The sequence below is a fragment of the Oscarella lobularis genome, chromosome 16 (genome assembly GCF_947507565.1).
Source record: "Oscarella lobularis chromosome 16, ooOscLobu1.1, whole genome shotgun sequence".
Lineage (NCBI taxonomy): Eukaryota > Metazoa > Porifera > Homoscleromorpha > Homosclerophorida > Oscarellidae > Oscarella > Oscarella lobularis.
Genome location: NC_089190.1, coordinates 1,380,105 through 1,404,060, shown reverse-complemented (window position 1 = coordinate 1,404,060; position 23,956 = coordinate 1,380,105).

Genomic DNA, 23,956 nt, shown 5'->3' with positions numbered 1-23,956 from the left:
CACGGGCTAGCTAAGGCCCTGAAGATAAAGTTGAGAGCCTAAACTTTCATTCCAAGGACCTGAAGATAAAGTTGAGGGCCTAAACTTTGATTCTAAGGTCCTGAAGATAAAGTTGAGGACCTAAACTTTGATTCTAAGGGCCTGAAGATAAAGTTGAGGGCCTAAATTTTGATTCTAAGGACATGAAGATAAAGTTGAGGGCCTAAACTCTGATTCTAAGGCCCTGAAAATAAAGTTGAGGGCCTAGACTTTGATTCCAAGGCCCTGAAGATAAAGTTGAAGGCCTAAACTTTGATTCTAAGGCCCTGAAGAGAAATTTGAAGGCCCAAACTTTGATTCTAAGGGTCTGAAGTAAAGTTCAGGGCCAAAACTCTGATTCTAAGAACCTGAAGATAAAGTTGAAGGTCTAAACTTTGATTCTAACGGTCTGAAGTTAAAGTTCAGGGTCAAAACTCTGATTCTAAGGACCTAAGATAAAGTTGATGGCCTAAACTTTGATTATAAGAGCCTGAAGATAAAGTTGAGGGCCTAAACTTTTATTCTAAGGGCCTGAAGATAAAGTTGAGGGCCTAGACTTTGATTCTAAGGACCTGAAGATAAAGTTGAGGGCCTAGACTTTGATTCTAAGGCCCTGAAGATAAAGTTGAGAGACTAAACTTTGATTCTAAGGACCTGAAGATAAAGTTGAGAGACTAAACTTTGATTCTAAGGGCCCGAAGATAAAGTTGAGGGCCTAAACTCCGATTCTAAGGACCTGAAGATAAAGTTGAGGGCCTAAACTCCGATTCTAAGGACCTGAAGATAAAGTTGAGGGCCTAAACTCTGATTCTAAGGACCTGAAGATAAAGTTGAGGGCCTAAACTTTGATTCTAAGGCCCTGAAGATAAAGTTGAGGGCATAAACTTCGATTCTAAGGCCCTGAAGATAAAGATGAGGGCCTAAACTTTGATTCTAAGGCCCTGAAGATAAAGTTGAGGGCATAAACTTCGATTTTAAGGTTCTGAAGATAAAGATGAGGGCCTAAACTTTGATTCTAAGGTCCTAAAGATAAAGTTAAGGGCTTAAACTTTGATTCTAAGGAGCTAAAGATAAAGTTGCGGGCCTAAACTCTGTTTCTAAAGCATTGAAGATAAAGTTGAGAGCCCAACGGGTCTCTCCTGTAATAAATTACAGCGAAATTACAGGGGCTAGCCAAAGGGTCTCTCCTGTAATAAACTACAGCGAAATTACAGGAGGTTAGCCAACGGGTCTCTCCTGTAATAAACTACAGCGAAAGTACAGGGGCTAGCCGAAGGGTCTCTCCTGTAATAAATTACAGCGAAATTACAGGGGCTAGCCAAAGGGTCTCTCTTGTAATAAACTACAGCGAAATTACAGGGGGTTAGCAAACGGGTCTCTCTTGTAATAAACTACAGCGAAATTACAGGAGGCTAGCCAACGGGTGTCTCCTGTAATAAATTACAGCGAAATTACAGGGGGTTAGCCAACGGGTCTCTCCTGTAATAAATTACAGCCAAATTAAAGAGGCTAGCCAACGGGTCACTCCTGTAATAAACTACAGCGAAATTACAGGGGCTAGCCAACGGGTCTCTCCTGTAATAAATTACAGCGAATTTACAGGGGGTTAGTAAACGGGTCTCTCCTGTAATAAATTACAGCGAATTTACAGGAGGTTAGCCATCGGGTATCTCCTGTAATAAATTACAGCGAATTTACAGGGGGTTAGCCAACGGGTATCTCCTGTAATAAACTACAGCGAAATTACAGGGGCTAGCCAACGGGTCTCTACTGTAATAAATTACAGCAAAATTACAGGAGGTTAGCCAACGGGTCTCTCCTGTAATAAATTACAGCGAAATTAAAGAGGGTTAGCAAACAAGTCTCTCCTGTAATAAATTACAGCGAACTTACAGGGGCTAGCCAACGGGTCTTTCCTGCAATAAATTAAGCCGAAGTTACAGGGGGCTAGCCAACGGGTCTCTCATGTAATAAATTACAGCGAATTTACAGGGGCTAGCCAACGGGTCTCTTCTGTAATAAATTACAGCGAAATTACCGGGGGTTAGCCAACGGGTCTCTCCTGTAATAAATTACAGCGAAATTACAGGGGGTTAGCAAACGGGTATCTCCTGTAATAAATTACAGCGAATTTACAGGAGGCTAGCCAACGGGTCTCTCCTGTAATAAACTACAGCGAAATTACAGGGGGTTAGCCAACGGGTCTCTCCTGTAATAAATTACAGCGAAAATATAGAGGCTAGCTAACGGGTATCTCCTGTAATAAATTACAGCGAATTTATAGGGGCTAGCCAATGGGTCTCTCCTGTAATAAACTTTGATTCTAAGGGCCTGAAGATAAACTTGAAGGCCCAAACTTTGATTCTAAGGCCCTGAAGAGAAATTTGAAGGCCCAAACTTTGATTCTAAGGGTCTGAAGTTAAAGTTCAGGGCCAAAACTCTGATTCTAAGAACCTGAAGATAAAGTTGAAGGTCTAAACTTTGATTCTAACGGTCTGAAGTTAAAGTTCAGGGTCAAAACTCTGATTCTAAGGACCTAAGATAAAGTTGATGGCCTAAACTTTGATTCTCAGAGCCTGAAGATAAAGTTGAGGGCCTAAACTTTTATTCTAAGGGCCTGAAGATAAAGTTGAGGGCCTAGACTTTGATTCTAAGGACCTGAAGATAAAGTTGAGGGCCTAGACTTTGATTCTAAGGCCCTGAAGATAAAGTTGAGAGACTAAACTTTGATTCTAAGGACCTGAAGATAAAGTTGAAGGCCTAAACTTTGATTCTAAGGACCTGAAGATAAAGTTGAGAGACTAAACTTTGATTCTAAGGACCTGAAGATAAAGTTGAGGGCCTAAACTTTGATTCTAAGGCCCTGAAGATAAAGTTGAACGCCTAAACTTTGATTCTAAGGGCCCGAAGATAAAGTTGAGGGCCTAAACTCCGATTCTAAGGACCTGAAGATAAAGTTGAGGGCCTAAACTCCGATTATAAGGACCTGAAGATAAAGTTGAGGGCCTAAAGTCTGATTCTAAGGACCTGAAGATAAAGTTGAGGGCCTAAACTTTGATTCTAAGGCCCTGAAGATAAAGTTGAGGGCATAAACTTCGATTCTAAGGCCCTGAAGATAAAGTTGAGGGCATAAACTTCGATTTTAAGGTTCTGAAGATAAAGATGAGGGCCTAAACTTTAATTCTAAGGTCCTAAAGATAAAGTTAAGGGCTTAAACTTTGATTCTAAGGAGCTAAAGATAAAGTTGAGGGCCTAAACTCTGTTTCTAAGGCCCTGGAGATAAAGTTGAGAGCCTAAACTTCGATTCTAAGGCATTGAAGATAAAGTTGAGGGCCCAACGGGTCTCTCCTGTAATAAATTACAGCGAAATTACAGGGGCTAGCCAAAGGGTCTCTCCTGTAATAAACTACAGCGAAAGTACAGGGGCTAGCCAATGGGTCTCTCCTGTAATAAACTACAGCGAAATTACAGGGGGTTAGTCAACGGGTCTCTCCTGGAATAAATTACAGCCAACTTACAGGGGGCTAGCCAACGGGTCTCTCCTGTAAAAAGTTAAAGCCAAATTACAGGGGGCTAGCCAACGGGTCTCTCCTGGAATAAATTACAGCGAAATTACAGGGGGTTAGCCAACGGGTCTCTCCTGTAATAAATTACAGCGAACTTACACGGGCTAGCTAAGGCCCTGAAGATAAAGTTGAGAGCCTAAACTTTCATTCTAAGGACCTGAAGATAAAGTTGAGGGCCTAAACTTTGATTCTAAGGCCCTGAAGATAAAGTTGACGACCTAAACTTTGATTCTAAGGGCCTGAAGATAAAGTTGAGGTCCTAAACTTTGATTCTAAGGGCCTGAAGATAAAGTTGAGGGCCTAAACTTTGATTCTAAGACCCTGAAGATAAAGTTGAAGGCCCAAACATTGATTCTAAGGGCCTGAAGATAAAGTTGAGGGCCTAAACTCTGATTCTAAGGACCTGAGGATAAAGTTGAGGGCCTAAACTTTGATTCTAAGGACCTGAAGATAAAGTTGAGAGACTAAACTTTGATTCTAAGGACCTGAAGATAAAGTTGAGGGCCTAAACTTTGATTCTAAGGCCCTGAAGATAAAGTTGAACGCCTAAACTTTGATTCTAAGGGCCTGAAGATAAAGTTGAGGGCCTAAACTCCGATTCTAAGGACCTGAAGATAAAGTTGAGAGACTAAACTTTGATTCTAAGGACCTGAAGATAAAGTTGAGGGCCTAAACTTTGATTCCGGCAGGCGGTGTACGTACTCCGCCGGCAGGCGGTGTATATATTCCGGCAGTCGGTGTATATATTCCGGCATGCGGTGTACTTACTCCGCCGGCAGGCGGTGTATATATTCCGGCAGACGGTGTACGTACTCCGCCGGCAGGCGGTGTATATATTCCGGCAAGCGGTGTAAATATTCCGGAAGGCGGTGTACCTACTCCGCCGGCAGGCGGTGTATATATTCCGGCAAACGGTGTATATATTCCGGCAGGCGGTGTATATATTCTGGCAAGCGGTGTACGTACTCCGCCTGCAGGCGGTGTATATATTCCGGCAGGCGGTGTACGTACTCCGCCGACAGGCGGTGTTTATATTCCGGCAGGCGGTGTACGTACTCCGCCGGCAGGCGGTGTATATATTCTGGCAAGCGGTGTACGTACTCCGCCGGCAGGCGGTGTATATATTCCGGCAGGCGCTGTACGTACTCCGCCGGCAGGCGGTGTATATATTCCGGCAGGCGGTGTATATATTCCGGCAGGCGGTGTACGTACTCCGAAGGCAGGCGGTGTATATATTCCGGCAAGCGCTGTATATATTCCGGCAAGCGGTGTACGTACTCCGCCGGCAGGTGGTGTATATATTCCGGCAGGCGGTGTACGTACTCCGCCGGCAGGCGGTGTATATATTCCGGCAGACGGTGTATATATTCCGGCATGCGGTGTACGTACTCCGCCGGCAGGCGGTGTATATATTCCGGCAGGCGGTGTATGTACTCCGCCGGCAGGCGGTGTATATATTCCGGCAAGCGGTGTACGTACTCCGCCGGAAGGCGGTGTATATATTCCGGCAGGCAGTGTATATATTTCGGTAAGCGGTGTACGTACTCCGCCGGAGGGCGGTGTATATATTCCGGCAGGCGGTGTACGTACTCCGCCGGAAGGCGGTGTATATATTCCGGCAGGCGGTGTATATATTCCGGCAGACGGTGTATATATTCCGGCAGACGGTGTATATATTCCGGCATGCGGTGTACGTACTCCGCCCGCAGACGGTGTATATATTCCGGCAGGCGGTGTACGTACTCCGCCGTTAGGCGGTGTACATATTCCGGCAAGCGGTGTACGTACTCCGCCGGCAGGCGGTGTATATATTCCGGCAAGCGGTGTACGTATTCCGCCGGCAGGCGGTGTATATATTCCGGCAGGCGGTGTATATATTCCGGCAGGCGGTGTATATATTTCGGTAAGCGGTGTACGTACTCCGCCTGGAGGCGGTGTATATATTTCGGTAAGCGGTGTACGTACTCCGCCGGCAGGCGGTGTATATATTCCGGCAGGCGGTGTACGTACTCCGCCGGCAGGCGGTGTATATATTCCTGCAGGCGGTGTATATATTCCGGCAGGCGGTGTATATATTTCGGTAAGCGGTGTACGTACTCCGCCTGCAGGCGGTGTATATATTCCGGCAGGCGGTGTACGTACTCCGCCGGCAGGCGGTGTATATATTCCGGAAGGCGGTGTATATATTCCGGCAGGCGGTGTACGTACTCTGCCGGCAGGCGGTGTATATATTCCGGCAGGCGGTGTATATATTTCGGTAAGCGGTGTACGTACTCCGCCGGCAGGCGGTGTATATATTCCTGCAGGCGGTGTATATATTCCGGCAGGCGGTGTATATATTTCGGTAATCGGTGTACGTACTCCGCCTGCAGGCGGTGTATATATTTCGGTAAGCGGTGTACGAAACGAGACGCGCGCGCTAACATAAGCACGTGACCTCACCGGTTTAACATTGTGACGTCATAAATAAACTATTAAAAATCGCGGATTCACATTGCTACGCCTATAGAATGGCACGGCAACACGTACAGAGCGGTTTCGCGAATATTGGAAGAGGGACAATTTGTGACCAGGACAAATTGTCCCAGGACAAATTGTCCCAGGACAAATTGTCAAAGGACAAATTGTGCCAGGACCAATTGTCCCCAGGACAAATTCACCAAGGACAAATTGTCCCCAGGACAAATTGTCCCAGGATAAATTGTCCCCAGGACAAATTGTCCCTGGATAAATTGTCCCCAGAACAAATTGTCCGAGGACAAATTGTCTTTAGGACAAATTCTCCCCAGGACAAATTGTCCCAGGACAAATTGCCCCAGGAGAAATTGTCCCCAGGACAAATTGTCCCAGGACAAATTCTCCCAAAAAATACATCGAAATTACACGGGGTTAGCCAACGGGTATCTCCTGTAATAAATTACAGCGAAATTACAGGGGGTTAGCCAACGGGTCTCTCCTGTAATAAATTACAGCGAACTTACACGGGCTAGCTAAGGCCCTGAAGATAAACTTGAGAGCCTAAACTTTGATTCTAAGGTCCTGAAGATAAAGTTGAGGTCCTAAACTTTGATTCTAAGGACCTGAAGATAAAGTTGAGGGCCTAAACTTTGATTCTTAGGCCCTGAAGATAAAGTTGAATGCCTAAACTTTGATTCTAAGGGCCTGAAGATAAAGTTGAGGGCCTAAACTCCGATTCTAAGGACCTGAAGATAAAGTTGAGAGACTAAACTTTTATTCTAAGGGCCTGAAGATAAAGTTGAGAGACTAAACTTTGATTCTAAGGACCTGAAGATAAAGTTGAGGGCCTAAAAATTGATTCTAAGGCCCTGAAGATAAAGATGAGGGCATAAACTTCGATTGTAAGGCCCTGAAGATAAAGATGAGGGCCTAAACTTTGATTCTAAGGCCCTGAAGATAAAGTTGAGGGCATAAACTTCGATTTTAAGGTTCTGAAGATAAAGATGAGGGCCTAAACTTTGATTCTAAGGTCATAAAGATAAAGTTGAGGGCCCAAAGGGTCTCTCCTGTAATAAATTACAGCGAAATTACAGGGGCTAGCCAAAGGGTCTCTCCTGTAATAAACTACAGCGAAATTACAGGGGGTTAGCCAACTGGTCTCTCCTGTAATAAACTACAGCGAAAGTACAGGGGCTAGCCAAAGGGTCTCTCCTGTAATAAACTACAGCGAAATTACACGGGGTTAGCCAACGGGTATCTCCTGTAATAAATTGCAGCGAAATTACAGGGGGTTAGCCAACGGGTCTCTCCTGTAATAAATTACAGCGAACTTACACGGGCTAGCTAAGGCCCTGAAGATAAAGTTGAGAGCCAAAACTTTCATTCTAAGGACCTGAAGATAAAGTTGAGGGCCTAAACTTTGATTCTAAGGCCATGAAGATAAAGTTGAGGTCCTAAACTTTGATTCTAAGGACCTGAAGATAAAGTTGAGGGCCTAAACTTTGATTCTAAGGAGCTAAAGATAAAGTTGAGGGCCTAAACTCTAATTCTAAGACCCTGAAGATAAAGTTGAAGGCCCAAACATTGATTCTAAGGGCCTGAAGGTAAAGGTCATGGCCAAAACTCTGATTCTAAGAACCTGAAGATAAAGTTGAGGGCCTAAATTTTGATTCTAAGAGCCTGAAGATAAAGTTGATGGCCTAAACATTGATTCTAAGGTCCTGAAGATAAAGTTGAGGGCCTAAACTTTGATTCTAAGGCAATGAAGATAAAGTTGAACGCCTAAACTTTGATTCTAAGGGCCTGAAGATAAAGTTAAGGGCCTAAACTCCGATTCTAAGGACCTGAAGATAAAGTTCAGAGACTAAACTTTGATTCTAAGGACCTGAAGATAAAGTTGAGGGCCTAAACTTTGATTCTAGGGACCTGAAGATGAAGTTGAGGGCCTAAATTTTGATTCTAAGGCCCTGAAGATAAAGTTGAGGGCCTAGACTTTGATTCTAAGGCCCTGAAGATACAGTTGAAGGCCTAAACTTTGATTCTAAGGCCTTGAAGAGAAATTTGAAGGCCCAAACTTTGATTCTAAGGGTCTGAAGATAAAGTTCAGGGCCAAAACTCTGATTATAAGGACCTGAAGATAAAGTTGAGAGACTAAACTTTGATTCTAAGGACCTGAAGATAAAGTTGAGGGCCTAGACTTTGATTCTAAGGCCCTGAAGATAAAGTTGATGGCCTAAACTTTGATTCTAAGGCCGTGAAGATAAAGTTGAGGGCCTAGACTTTGATTCTAAGGCCCTGAAGATAAAGTTGAAGGCCTAAACTTTGATTCTAAGGCCCTGAAGAGAAATTTGAAGGCCCAAACTTTGATTCTAAGGGTCTGAAGTTAAAGTTCAGAGCCAAAACTCTGATTCTAAGGACCTGAAGATAAAGTTGAGGGCCCAAACTTCGATTTTAAGGTTCTGAAGATAAAGATGAGGGCCTAAACTTTGATTCTAAGGTCCTAAAGATAAAGTTAAGGGCTTAAACTTTGATTCTAAAGAGCTAAAGATAAAGTTGAGGGCCTAAACTCTGTTTCTAAGGCCCTGAAGATAAAGTTGAGGGCCTAAACTTCGATTCTAAGGCATTGAAGATAAAGTTGAGGGCCCAACGGGTCTCTCCTGTAATAAATTACAGCGAAATTCCAGGGGTTAGCCAAAGGGTCTCTCCTGTAATAAATTAGAGCGAAACTACAGGGGCTAGCCAAAGGGTCTCTCCTGTAATAAATTACAGCGAAATTACAGGGGCTAGCCAAAGTGTATCTCCTGTAATAAACTACAGCGAAATTACAGGGGGTTAGCCAACGGGTCTCTCCTGTAATAAACTACAGCGAAAGTACAGGGGCTAGCCAAAGGGTCTCTCCTGTAATAAATTAGAGCGAAATTACAGGGGCTAGCTAAAGGGTCTCTCCTGTAATAAACTACAGCGAAATTACAGGAGGCTAGCCAACGGGTGTCTCCTGTAATAAATTACAGCGAAATTACAGGGGGTTAGCCAACGGGTCTCTCCTGTAATAAATTACAGCGAATTAACAGGGGGTTAGCCAACGGGTCTCTCCTGTAATAAATTACAGCCAAATTAAAGAGGCTAGCCAACGGGTCTCTCCTGTAATAAATTACAGCGAAAATACAGGGGGTTAGTAAACGGGTCTCTCCTGTAATAAATTACAGCGAAATTACTGGGGCTAGCCAAAGGGTCTCTCCTGTAATAAATTACAGCGAAATTACAGGGGGTTAGTAAACGGGTATATCCTGTAATAAATTACAGCGAATTTACAGGGGGTTAGCCAACGGGTCTTTCCTGTAATAAATTACAGCGAAATTACAGGGGCTAGCAAAAGGGTCTCTCCTGTAATAAATTACAGCGAACTGACAGGGGCTAGCCAACGGGTCTCTCCTGCAATAAATTACAGCGAAGTTACAGGGGGCTAGCCAACGGGTCTCTCATGTAATAAATTACAGCGAATTTAAAGGGGCTAGCCAAAGGGTCTCTTCTGTAATAAATTACAGCGAAATTAAAGGGGGTTAGCCAACGGGTCTCTCCTGTAATAAATTACAGCGAAATTACAGGGGGTTAGCAAACGGGTATTTTCTGTAATAAATTACAGCGAATTCACAGGGGGCTAGCCAACGGGTCTCTCCTGTAATAAACTACAGCGAAATTACAGGGGGTTAGCAAACGGGTCACTCCTGTAATAAACTACAGCGAAATTACAGGAGGCTAGCCAACGGGTGTCTCCTGTAATAAATTACAGCGAAATTACAGGGGGTTAGCCAACGGGTCTCTCCTGTAATAAACTACAGCGAAATTACAGGGGGTTAGCCAACGGGTCTCTCCTGTAATAAACTACAGCGAAATTACAGGGGCTAGCCAACGGGTCTCTCCTGTAATAAATTACAGCGAATTTACAGGGGGTTAGTAAACGGGTCTCTCCTGTAATAAATTACAGCGAAATTACAGGGGTTAGCAAACGGGTCTCTCCTGTAATAAATTACAGCGAAAAAACTGGGGCTAGCCAAAGGGTCTCTCCTGTAATAAAATACAGCGAATTTACAGGGGCTAGCAAAAGGGTCTCTCCTGTAATAAATTACAGCGAACTTACAGGGGCTAGCTAAAGGGTCTGTCCTGTAAAAAACTACAGCGAAATTACAGGAGGCTAGCCAACGGGTGTCTCCTGCAATAAATTACAGCGAAATTACAGGGGGTTAGCCAACGGGTCTCTGCTGTAATAAATTACAGCGAATTAACAGGGGGTTAGCCAACGGGTCTCCCCTGTAATAAATTACAGCCAAATTAAAGAGGCTAGCCAACGGGTCTCTCCTGTAATAAACTACAGCGAAATTACAGGGGCTAGCCAACGGGTCTCTCCTGTAATAAATTACAGCGAATTTACAGGGGGTTAGTAAACGGGTCTCTCTTGTAATAAATTACAGCGAAATTACAGGGGGTTAGCAAACGGGTCTCTCCTGTAATAAATTACAGCGAAATTACTGGGGCTAGCCAAAGGGTCTCTCCTGTAATAAATTACAGCGAATTTACAGGGGGTTAGTAAACGGGTATCTCCTGTAATAAATTACAGCGAATTTACAGGGGGTTAGCCAACGGGTCTTTCCTGTAATAAATTACAGCGAAATTACAGGGGCTAGCCAACGGGTCTCTCCTGGAATAAATTACAGCGAAATTACAGGGGCTAGCAAAAGGGTCTCTCCTGTAATAAATTACAGCGAACTTACAGGGGCTAGCCAACGGGTCTCCCCTGCAATAAATTACAGCGAAGTTACAGGGGGCTAGCCAACGGGTCTCTCATGTAATAAATTACAGCGAATTTACAGGGGCTAGCCAACGGGTCTCTTCTGTAATAAATTACAGCGAAATTAAAGGGGGTTAGCCAACGGGTCTCTCCTGTAATAAATTACAGCGAAATTACAGGGGGTTAGCAAACGGGTCTCTCCTGTAATAAATTACAGCCAAATTAAAGAGGCTAGCCAACGGGTCTCTCCTGTAATAAACTACAACGAAATTACAGGGGGTTAGCCAACTGGTCTCTCCTGTAATAAACTACAGCGAAAGTACAGGGGCTAGCCAAAGGGTCTCTCCTGTAATAAACTACAGCGAAATTACAGGAGGTTAGCCAACGGGTCTCTCCTGTAATAAATTACAGCGAACTTACACGGGCTAGCTAAGGCCCTGAAGATAAAGTTGAGAGCCAAAACTTTCATTCTAAGGACCTGAAGATAAAGTTGAGGGCCTAAACTTTGATTCTAAGGCCATGAAGATAAAGTTGAGGTCCTAAACTTTGATTCTAAGGACCTGAAGATAAAGTTGAGGGCCTAAACTTTGATTCTAAGGAGCTAAAGATAAAGTTGAGGGCCTAAACTCTAATTCTAAGACCCTGAAGATAAAGTTGAAGGCCCAAACATCGATTCTAAGGGCATGAAGATAAAGGTCATGGCCAAAACTCTGATTCTAAGAACCTGAAGATAAAGTTGAGGGCCTAAATTTTGATTCTAAGAGCCTGAAGATAAAGTTGATGGCCTAAACATTGATTCTAAGGTCCTGAAGATAAAGTTGAGGGCCTAAACTTTGATTCTAAGGCCCTGAAGATAAAGTTGAACGACTAAACTTTGATTCTAAGGGCCTGAAGATAAAGTTAAGGGCCTAAACTCCGATTCTAAGGACCTGAAGATAAAGTTGAGAGACTAAACTTTAATTCTAGGGACCTGAAGATGAAGTTGAGGGCCTAAATTTTGATTCTAAGGCCCTGAAGATAAAGTTGAGGGCCTAGACTTTGATTCTAAGGCCCTGAAGATACAGTTGAAGGCCTAAACTTTGATTCTAAGGCCTTGAAGAGAAATTTGAAGGCCCAAACTTTGATTCTAAGGGTCTGAAGATAAAGTTCAGGGCCAAAACTCTGATTATAAGGACCTGAAGATAAAGTTGAGAGACTAAACTTTGATTCTAATGACCTGAAGATAAAGTTGAAGGCCTAGACTTTGATTCTAAGGCCCTGAAGATAAAGTTGATGGCCTAAACTTTGATTCTAAGAGCCTGAAGATAAAGTTGAGGGCCTAAACTTTTATTCTAAGGGCCTGAAGATAAAGTTGAGGGCCTTGACTTTGATTCTAAGGGCCTGAAGATAAAGTTGAGGGCCTAAACTCTGATTCTAAGGCCCTGAAGATAAAGTTGAGAGACTAAACTTTGATTCTAAAAACCTCAAGATAAAGTTGAGGGCCTAAACTTTGATTCTAAGGACCTGAAGATAAAGTTGATGGCCTAAACTTTGATTCTAAGAGCCTGAAGATAAAGTTGAGGGCCTAAACTTTTATTCTAAGAGCCTGAAGATAAAGTTGAGGGCCTAGACTTTGATTCTAAGGACCTGAAGATAAAGTTGAGGGCCTAAACTCTGATTCTAAGGCCCTGAAGATAAAGTTGAACGCCTAAACTTTTATTCTAAGGGCCTGAAGATAAAGTTGAGGGCCTAGACTTTGATTCTAAGGCCCTGAAGATAAAGTTGAGGGCCTAAACTTTTATTCTAAGGGCCTGAAGATAAAGTTGAGGGCCTAGACTTTGATTCTAAGGACCTGAAGATAAAGTTGAGGGCCTAAACTCTGATTCTAAGGCCCTGAAGATAGAGTTGAACGCCTAAACTTTGATTCTAAGGGCCTGAAGATAAAGTTGAGGGCCTAAACTCCGATTCTAAGGACATGAAGATAAAGTTGAGAGACTAAACTTTGATTCTAAGGACCTGAAGATAAAGTTGAGGGCCTAAACTTTATTCTAAGGGCCTGAAGATAAAGTTGAGGGCCTAGACTTTGATTCTAAGGCCCTGAAGATAAAGTTGAGGGCCTAGACTTTGATTCTAAGGCCCTGAAGATAAAGTTGAAGGCCCAAACTTTGATTCTAAGGGTCTGAAGTTAAAGTTCAGGGCCAAAACTCTGATTCTAAGAACCTGAAGATAAAGTTGAAGGTCTAAACTTTGATTCTAACGGTCTGAAGTTAAAGTTGAGGGTCAAAACTCTGATTCTAAGGACCTGAAGATAAAGTTGAGGGCCTAAACTTTGATTCTAAGGATTTGAAGATAAAGTTGAGGGCCTAAACTTTGATTCTAGGGACATGAAGATAAAGTTGAGGGCCTAAATTTTGATTCTAAGGCATTGAAGATAAAGTTGAGGGCCTAAACTTTGATTCCGGCAGTCGGTGTATATATTCCGGCAGGCGGTGTATATATTCCGGCAGGCGGTGTATATATTCCGGCAGGCGGTGTACGTACTCCGCCGGCAGGCGGTGTATATATTCCGGCAGGCGGTGTATATATTCCGGCAGGCGGTGTACGTACTCCGCCGGCAGGCGGTGTATATATTCCGGCAAGCGGTGTATATATTCCGGCAGGCGGTGTACCTACTCCGCCGGCAGGCGGTGTATATATTCCGGCAAGCGGTGTATATATTCCGGCAGGCGGTGTACGTACTCCGCCGGCAGGCGGTGTATATATTCCGGCAGGCGGTGTATATATTCCGGCAGGCGGTGTACGTACTCCGCCGGCAGGCGGTGTATATATTCCGGCAGGCGGTGTACGTACTCCGCCGGCAGGCGGTGTATATATTCCGGCAGGAGGTGTATATATTCCGGCAGGCGGTGAACGTACTCCGCCGGCAGGCGGTGTATATATTCTGGCAAGCGGTGTACGTACTCCGCCGGCAGGCGGTGTATATATTCCGGCAAGCGGTGTACGTACTCCGCCGGCAGGCGCTGTATATATTCCGGCATGCGGTGTACGTACTCCGCCGGCAGGCGGTGTATATATTCCGGCAAGCGGTGTACGTACTCCGCCGGCAGGCGGTGTATATATTCCGGCAGACGGTGTATATATTCCGGCATGCGGTGTACGTACTCCGCCGGCAGGCGGTGTATATATTCCGGCATGCGGTGTACGTACTCCGCCGGCAGGCGGTGTATATATTCCGGCAAGCGGTGTACGTACTCCGCCGGCAGGCGGTGTATATATTCCGGCAAGCGGTGTACGTACTCCGCCGGCAGGCGGTGTATATATTCCGGCAGGCGGTGTATATATTCCGGCAAGTGGTGTACGTACTCCGCCGGCAGGCGGTGTATATATTCCGGCAAGCGGTGTACGTACTCCGCCGGCAGGCGGTGTATATATTCCGGCAGGCGGTGTATATATTCCGGCAAGCGGTGTACGTACTCCGCCTGTAGGCGGTGAGCGGTGTACGTACTCCGCCGGAAGGCGGTGTATATATTCCGGCAGGCGGTGTATATATTTCGGTAAGCGGTGTACGTACTCCGCCGGCAGGCGGTGTATATATTCTGGCAAGCGGTGTACGTACTCCGCCCGCAGGCGGTGTATATATTCCGGCAAGTGGTGTACGTACTCCGCCAGCAGGCGGTGTATATATTCTGGCAGGCAGTGTACGTACTCCGCCAGCAGGCGGTGTATATATTCCGGAAAGCGGTGTACGTACTCCGCCAGCAGGCGGTGTAAGTACTCCGCCGACAGGCGGTGTATATATTCCGGCAGGCGTGTATATATTCCGGCAGGCGGTGTACGTACTCCGCGGGCGACGAACGCTCTAAACTGCTTCGTAACTATCTACTACTTACCTTTTGACGTCGCTCGGACCTTCGCATCGTCGAGAACGAGCCAGAAACCGTGTTTCTTCGAAACGAGACGCGCGCGCTAACATAAGCACGTGACCTCACCGGTTTAACATTGTGACGTCATAAATAAACTATTAAAAATCGCGGATTCACATTGCTACGCCTATAGAATGGCACGGCAACACGTACAGAGCGGTTTCGCGAATATTGGAAGAGGGACAATTTGTGACAAGGACAAATTGTCCCAGGACAAATTGTCCCAGGACAAATTGTCCCAGGACAAATTGTGCCAGGACCAATTGTCCCCAGGACAAATTCACCAAGGACAAATTGTCCCCAGGACAAATTGTCCCAGGATAAATTGTCCCCAGGACAAATTGTCCCTGGATAAATTGTCCCCAGAACAAATTGTCCCAGGACAAATTGTCTTTAGGACAAATTGTCCCCAGGACAAATTGTCCCAGGACAAATTGCCCCAGGAGAAATTGTCCCCAGGACAAATTGTCCCAGGACAAATTCTCCAAAAAATTACATCCAAATTACACGGGGTTAGCCAACGGGTATCTCCTGTAATAAATTACAGCGAAATTACAGGGGGTTAGCCAACGGGTCTCTCCTGTAATAAATTACAGCGAACTTACACGGGCTAGCTAAGGCCCTGAAGATAAAGTTGAGAGCCTAAACTTTCATTCTAAGGACCTGAAGATAAAGTTGAGAGCCTAAACTTTGATTCTAAGGACCTGAAGATAAAGTTGAGGGCCTAAACTTTGATTCTAAGACCCTTAAGATAAAGTTGAAGGCCTAAACTTTGATTCTAAGGCCCTGAAGAGAAATTTGAAGGCCCAAACTTTGATTCTAAGGGTCTGAAGTTAAAGTTCAGAGCCAAAACTCTGATTCTAAGGACCTGAAGATAAAGTTGAGGGCCTAGACTTTGATTCTAAGGACCTGAAGATAAAGTTGAGGGCCTAAACTTTGATTCTAAGGCCCTGAAGATAAAGTTGAGGACCTAAACTTTGATTCTAAGGGCCTGAAGATAAAGCTGAGGTCCTAAACTTTGATTCTAAGGACCTGAAGATAAAGTTGAGGGCCTAAACTTTGATTCTAAGGAGCTAAAGATAAAGTTGAGGGCCTAAACTCTAATTCTAAGACCCTGAAGATAAAGTTGAAGGCCCAAACATTGATTCTAAGGGCCTGAAGATAAAGGTCATGGCCAAAACTCTGATTCTAAGGGACTGAAGATAAAGCTGAGGTCCTAAATTTTGATTCTAAGAGCCTGAAGATAAAGTTGAGGGCCTAAACTTTGATTCTAAGGACCTGAAGATAAGGTTGAGAGACTAAACTTTGATTCTAAGGGCCTGAAGATAAAGTTGAGGGCCTAAACTCCGATTCTAAGGACATGAAGATAAAGTTGAGAGGCTAAACTTTGATTCTAAGGACCTGAAGATAAAGTTGAGGGCCTAAACTTTGATTCTAAGGAGCTAAAGATAAAGTTGAGGGCCTAAACTCTAATTCTAAGACCCTGAAGATAAAGTTGAAGGCCCAAACATTGATTCTAAGGGCCTGAAGATAAAGGTCATGGCCAAAACTCTGATTCTAAGAACCTGAAGATAAAGTTGAGGGCCTAAATTTTGATTCTAAGAGCCTGAAGATAAAGTTGATGGCCTAAACATTGATTCTAAGGTCCTGAAGATAAAGTTGAGGGCCTAAACTTTGATTCCAAGGCCCTGAAGATAAAGTTGAACGCCTAAACTTTGATTCTAAGGGCCTGAAGATAAAGTTGAGGGCCTAAACTCCGATTCTAAGGACCTGAAGATAAAGTTGAGTGACTAAACTTTGATTCTAAGGACCTGAAGATAAAGTTGAGGGCCTAAACTTTGATTCTAGGGACCTGAAGATGAAGTTGAGGGCCTAAATTTTTGATTCTAAGGGCCTGAAGATAAAGTTGAGAGACTAAACTTTGATTCTAAGGACCTGAAGATAAAGTTGAGGGGCTAAACTTTGATTCTAAGGCCCTGAAGATAAAGTTGAACGCCTAAACTTTGATTCTAAGGCCCTGAAGATAAAGTTGAGGGCCTAAACTCCGATTCTAAGAACCTGAAGATAAAGTTGAGAGACTAAACTTTGATTCTAAGGACCTGAAGATAAAGTTGAGAGACTAAACTTTGATTCTAAGGACCTGAAGATAAAGTTGAGAGACTAAACTTATATTCTAAGGGCCTGAAGATAAAGTTGAGGGCCTAGACTTTGATTCTAAGGGCCTGAAGATAAAGTTGAGGGCCTAAACTCTGATTCTAAGGCCCTGAAGATAAAGTTGAACGCCTAAACTTTGATTCTAAGGGCCTGAAGATAAAGTTGAGGGCCTAAACTTTTATTCTAAGGGCCTGAAGATAAAGTTGAGGGCCTAGACTTTGATTCTAAGGACCTGAAGATAAAGTTGAGGGCCTAAACTCTGATTCTAAGGCCCTGAAGATAAAGTTGAGGGCCTAGACTTTGATTCTAAGGCCCTGAAGATAAAGTTGAAAGCCTAAACTTTGATTCTAAGGCCCTGAAAAGAAATTTGAAGGCCCAAACTTTAATTCTAACGGTCTGAAGTTAAAGTTCAGGGTCAAAACTCTGATTCTAAGGACCTGAAGATAAAGTTGAGGGCCTAAACTCTGATTCTAAGGACCTGAAGATAAAGTTGAGGGCCTAAAGTTTGATTCTAAGGATTTGAAGATAAAGTTGAGGGCCTAAACTTTGATTCTAGGGACATGAAGATAAAGTTGAGGGCCTAAACTTTGATTCCAAGGACCTGAAGATAAGTTGAGGGCCTAAAAATTGATTCTAAGGCCCTGAAGATAAAGTTGAGGGCATAAACTTCGATTCTAAGGCCCAGAAGATAAAGATGAGGGCCTAAACTTTGATTCTAAGGCCCTGAAGATAAAGTTGAGGGCATAAACTTCGATTTTAAGGTTCTGAAGATAAAGATGAGGGCATAAACTTTGATTCTAAGGTCCTAAAGATAAAGTTAAGGGCTTAAACTTTGATTCTAAGGAGCTAAAGATAAAGTTGAGGGCCTAAACTCTGTTTCTAAGGCCCTGAAGATAAAGTTGAGGGCCTAAACTTCGATTATAAGGATTTGAAGATAAAGTTGAGGGCCTAAACTTTGATTCTAGGGACATGAAGATAAAGTTGAGGGCCTAAACTTTGATTCCAAGGACCTGAAGATAAGTTGAGGGCCTAAAAATTGATTCTAAGGCCCTGAAGATAAAGTTGAGGGCATAAACTTCGATTCTAAGGCCCAGAAGATAAAGATGAGGGCCTAAACTTTGATTCTAAGGCCCTGAAGATAAAGTTGAGGGCATAAACTTCGATTTTAAGGTTCTGAAGATAAAGATGAGGGCCTAAACTTTGATTCTAAGGTCCTAAAGATAAAGTTAAGGGCTTAAACTTTGATTCTAAGGAGCTAAAGATAAAGTTGAGGGCCTAAACTCTGTTTCTAAGGCCCTGAAGATAAAGTTGAGGGCCTAAACTTCGATTCTAAGGCATTGAAGATAAAGTTGAGGGCCCAACGGGTCTCTCCTGTAATAAATTACAGTGAAATTACAGGGGTTAGCCAAAGGGTCTCTCCTGTAATAAATTAGAGCGAAACTACAGGGGCTAGCCAAAGGGTCTCTCCTGTAATAAATTACAGCGAAATTACAGGGGCTAGCCAAAGTGTATCTCCTGTAATAAACTACAGCGAAATTACAGGGGGTTAGCCAACGGGTCTCTCCTGTAATAAACTACAGCGAAAGTACAGGGGCTAGCCAAAGGGTCTCTCCTGTAATAAATTACAGCGAAATTACAGGGGCTAGCAAAAGGGTCTCTCCTGTAACAAATTACAGCGAACTTACAGGGGCTAGCTAAAGGGTCTCTCCTGTAATAAACTACAGCGAAATTACAGGGGGTTAGCAAACGGGTCTCTCCTGTAATAAACTACAGCGAAATTACAGGAGGATAGCCAACGGGTGTCTCCTGTAATAAATTACAGCGAAATTACAGGGGGCTAGCCAACGGGTCTTTCCTGTAATAAATTACAGCGAAATTACAGGGGCTAGCCAACGGGTCTCTCCTGTAATAAATTACAGCGAAATTACAGGGGCTAGCAAAAGGGTCTCTCCTGTAATAAATTACAGCGAACTTACAGGGGCTAGCTAAAGGGTCTCTCCTGTAATAAACTACAGCGAAATTACAGGGGGTTAGCAAACGGGTCTCTCCTGTAATAAACTACAGCGAAATTACAGGGGCTAGCTAAGGCCCTGAAGATAAACTTGAGAGCCTAAACTTTCATTCTAAGGACCTGAAGATAAAGTTGAGGGCCTAAACTTTGATTCTAAGGCCCTGAAGATAAAGTTGACGACTTAAACTTTGATTCTAAAGACCTGAAGAAAAAGTTGAGGGCCTAAACTCTAATTCTAAGACCCTGAAGATAAAGTTGAGGGCCTAAACTTTGATTCTAAGGGCCTGAAGATAAAGTTGAGGTCCTAAACTTTGATTCTAAGGACCTGAAGATAAAGTTGAGGGCCTAAACTTTGATTCTAAGGAGCTAAAGATAAAGTTGAGGGCCTAAACTCTAATTCTAAGACCCTGAAGATAAAGTTGAGGTCCTAAACTTTGATTCTAAGGACCTGAAGATAAAGTTGAGGGCCTAAACTTTGATTCTAAGGAGCTAAAGATAAAGTTGAAAGCCTAAACTTTGATTCTAGGGACCTGAAGATGAAGTTGAGGGCCTAAATTTTTGATTCTAAGGGCCTGAAGATAAAGTTGAGAGACTAAACTTTGATTCTAAGGACCTGAAGATAAAGTTGAGGGGCTAAACTTTGATTCTAAGGCCCTGAAGATAAAGTTGAACGCCTAAACTTTGATTCTAAGGCCCTGAAGATAAAGTTGAGGGCCTAAACTCCGATTCTAAGAACCTGAAGATAAAGTTGAGAGACTAAACTTTGATTCTAAGGACCTGAAGATAAAGTTGAGAGACTAAACTTTGATTCTAAGGACCTGAAGATAAAGTTGAGAGACTAAACTTATATTCTAAGGGCCTGAAGATAAAGTTGAGGGCCTAGACTTTGATTCTAAGGGCCTGAAGATAAAGTTGAGGGCCTAAACTCTGATTCTAAGGCCCTGAAGATAAAGTTGAACGCCTAAACTTTGATTCTAAGGGCCTGAAGATAAAGTTGAGGGCCTAAACTTTTATTCTAAGGGCCTGAAGATAAAGTTGAGGGCCTAGACTTTGATTCTAAGGACCTGAAGATAAAGTTGAGGGCCTAAACTCTGATTCTAAGGCCCTGAAGATAAAGTTGAGGGCCTAGACTTTGATTCTAAGGCCCTGAAGATAAAGTTGAAAGCCTAAACTTTGATTCTAAGGCCCTGAAAAGAAATTTGAAGGCCCAAACTTTAATTCTAACGGTCTGAAGTTAAAGTTCAGGGTCAAAACTCTGATTCTAAGGACCTGAAGATAAAGTTGAGGGCCTAAACTCTGATTCTAAGGACCTGAAGATAAAGTTGAGGGCCTAAAGTTTGATTCTAAGGATTTGAAGATAAAGTTGAGGGCCTAAACTTTGATTCTAGGGACATGAAGATAAAGTTGAGGGCCTAAACTTTGATTCCAAGGACCTGAAGATAAGTTGAGGGCCTAAAAATTGATTCTAAGGCCCTGAAGATAAAGTTGAGGGCATAAACTTCGATTCTAAGGCCCAGAAGATAAAGATGAGGGCCTAAACTTTGATTCTAAGGCCCTGAAGATAAAGTTGAGGGCATAAACTTCGATTTTAAGGTTCTGAAGATAAAGATGAGGGCATAAACTTTGATTCTAAGGTCTTAAAGATAAAGTTAAGGGCTTAAACTTTGATTCTAAGGAGCTAAAGATAAAGTTGAGGGCCTAAACTCTGTTTCTAAGGCCCTGAAGATAAAGTTGAGGGCCTAAACTTCGATTCTAAGGATTTGAAGATAAAGTTGAGGGCCTAAACTTTGATTCTAGGGACATGAAGATAAAGTTGAGGGCCTAAACTTTGATTCCAAGGACCTGAAGATAAGTTGAGGGCCTAAAAATTGATTCTAAGGCCCTGAAGATAAAGTTGAGGGCATAAACTTCGATTCTAAGGCCCAGAAGATAAAGATGAGGGCCTAAACTTTGATTCTAAGGCCCTGAAGATAAAGTTGAGGGCATAAACTTCGATTTTAAGGTTCTGAAGATAAAGATGAGGGCCTAAACTTTGATTCTAAGGTCCTAAAGATAAAGTTAAGGGCTTAAACTTTGATTCTAAGGAGCTAAAGATAAAGTTGAGGGCCTAAACTCTGTTTCTAAGGCCCTGAAGATAAAGTTGAGGGCCTAAACTTCGATTCTAAGGCATTGAAGATAAAGTTGAGGGCCCAACGGGTCTCTCCTGTAATAAATTACAGTGAAATTACAGGGGTTAGCCAAAGGGTCTCTCCTGTAATAAATTACAGCGAAATTACAGGGGCTAGCCAAAGTGTATCTCCTGTAATAAACTACAGCGAAATTACAGGGGGTTAGCCAACGGGTCTCTCCTGTAATAAACTACAGCGAAAGTACAGGGGCTAGCCAAAGGGTCTCTCCTGTAATAAATTACAGCGAAATTACAGGAACTAGCTAAAGGGTCTCTCCTGTAATAAACTACAGCGAAATTACAGGGGGTTAGCAAACGGGTCTCTCCTGTAATAAACTACAGCGAAATTACAGGAGGATAGCCAACGGGTGTCTCCTGTAATAAATTACAGCGAAATTACAGGGGGCTAGCCAACGGGTCTTTCCTGTAATAAATTACAGCGAAATTACAGGGGCTAGCCAACGGGTCTCTCCTGTAATAAATTACAGCGAAATTACAGGGGCTAGCAAAAGGGTCTCTCCTGTAATAAATTACAGCGAACTTACAGGGGCTAGCTAAAGGGTCTCTCCTGTAATAAACTACAGCGAAATTACAGGGGGTTAGCAAACGGGTCTCTCCTGTAATAAACTACAGCGAAATTACAGGAGGATAGCCAACGGGTGTCTCCTGTAATAAATTACAGCGAAATTACAGGGGGCTAGCCAACGGGTCTTTCCTGTAATAAATTACAGCGAAATTACAGGGGCTAGCCAACGGGTCTCTCCTGTAATAAATTACAGCGAAATTACAGGGGCTAGCAAAAGGGTCTCTCCTGTAATAAATTACAGCGAACTTACAGGGGCTAGCTAAAGGGTCTCTCCTGTAATAAACTACAGCGAAATTACAGGGGGTTAGCAAACGGGTCTCTCCTGTAATAAACTACAGCGAAATTACAGGGGCTAGCTAAGGCCCTGAAGATAAAGTTGAGAGCCTAAACTTTCATTCTAAGGACCTGAAGATAAAGTTGAGGGCCTAAACTTTGATTCTAAGGCCCTGAAGATAAAGTTGACGACCTAAACTTTGATTCTAAGGACCTGAAGAAAAAGTTGAGGGCCTAAACTCTAATTCTAAGACCCTGAAGATAAAGTTGAGGGCCTAAACTTTGATTCTAAGGGCCTGAAGATAAAGTTGAGGTCCTAAACTTTGATTCTAAGGACCTGAAGATAAAGTTGAGGGCCTAAACTTTGATTCTAAGGAGCTAAAGATAAAGTTGAGGGCCTAAACTCTAATTCTAAGACCCTGAAGATAAAGTTGAAGGCCTAAACATTGATTCTAAGGGCCTGAAGATAAAGGTCATGGCCAAAACTCTGATTCTAAGGACCTGAAGATAAAGTTGAGGGCCTAAACTTTGATTCTAAGGACCTGAAGATAAAGTTGAGGGCATAAACTTCGATTCTAAGGCCCAGAAGATAAAGATGAGGGCCTAAACTTTGATTCTAAGGCCCTGAAGATAAAGTTGAGGGCATAAACTTCGATTTTAAGGTTCTGAAGATAAAGATGAGGGCCTAAACTTTGATTCTAAGGTCCTAAAGATAAAGTTAAGGGCTTAAACTTTGATTCTAAGGAGCTAAAGATAAAGTTGCGGGCCTAAACTCTGTTTCTAAGGCCCTGAAGATAAAGTTGAGGGCCTAAACTTCGATTCTAAGGCATTGAAGATAAAGTTGAGGGCCCAACGGGTCTCTCCTGTAATAAATTACAGCGAAATTACAGGGGCTAGCCAAAGGGTCTCTCCTGTAATAAACTACAGCGAAATTACAGGGGGTTAGCAAACGGGTCTCTCCTGTAATAAATTACAGCAAAATTACTGGGGCTAGCCAAAGGGTCTCTCCTGTAATAAATTACAGCGAATTTACAGGGGGTTAGTAAACGGGTATCTCCTGTAATAAATTACAGCGAATTTACAGGGGGTTAGCCAACGGGTCTCTCCTGTAATAAATTACAGCGAAATTACAGGGGGTTAGCAAACAAGTCTCTCCTGTAATAAATTACAGCGAAATTACAGGGGGCTAGCCAACGGGTATCTCCTGTAATAAATTACAGCGAAATTACAGAGGCTAGCTAACGGGTATCTCCTGTAATAAATTACAGCGAATTTATAGGGGCTAGCCAATGGGTCTCTCCTGTAATAAACTACAGCGAAATTGCAGGGGGTTAGTCAACGGGTCTCTCCTGGAATAAATTACAGCCAACTTACAGGGGGCTAGCCAACGGGTCTCTCCTGTAAAAAGTTACAGCCAAATTACAGGGGGCTAGCCAACGGGTCTCTCCTGGAATAAATTACAGCGAAATTACAGGGGCTAGACAACGAGTCTATCCTAATAATAAATTACAGCGAAATTACACGGGGTTAGCCAACGGGTATCTCCTGTAATAAATTACAGCGAAATTACAGAGGCTAGCTAACGGGTATCTCCTGTAATAAATTACAGCGAATTTATAGGGGCTAGCCAATGGGTCTCTCCTGTAATAAACTACAGCGATATTGCAGGGGGTTAGTCAACGGGTCTCTCCTGGAATAAATTACAGCCAACTTACAGGGGGCTAGCCAACGGGTCTCTCCTGTAAAAAGTTACAGCCAAATTACAGGGGGCTAGCCAACGGGTCTCTCCTGGAATAAATTACAGCGAAATTACAGGGGCTAGACAACGGGTCTATCCTAATAATAAATTACAGCGAAATTACAGGGGGCTAGCTAACGGGTCTCTCCTGTAAGGACAAATTTTCCCAGGAAAAATTGTCCCAGGACAAATTGTCCCAGGACAAATTGTCCCTGGACAAATTGTCCCAGGACCAAATGTCCCAGGACAATTGTCCCCAAGACAACTCTACCTACATCACATACCTTTGCCCCCTCGA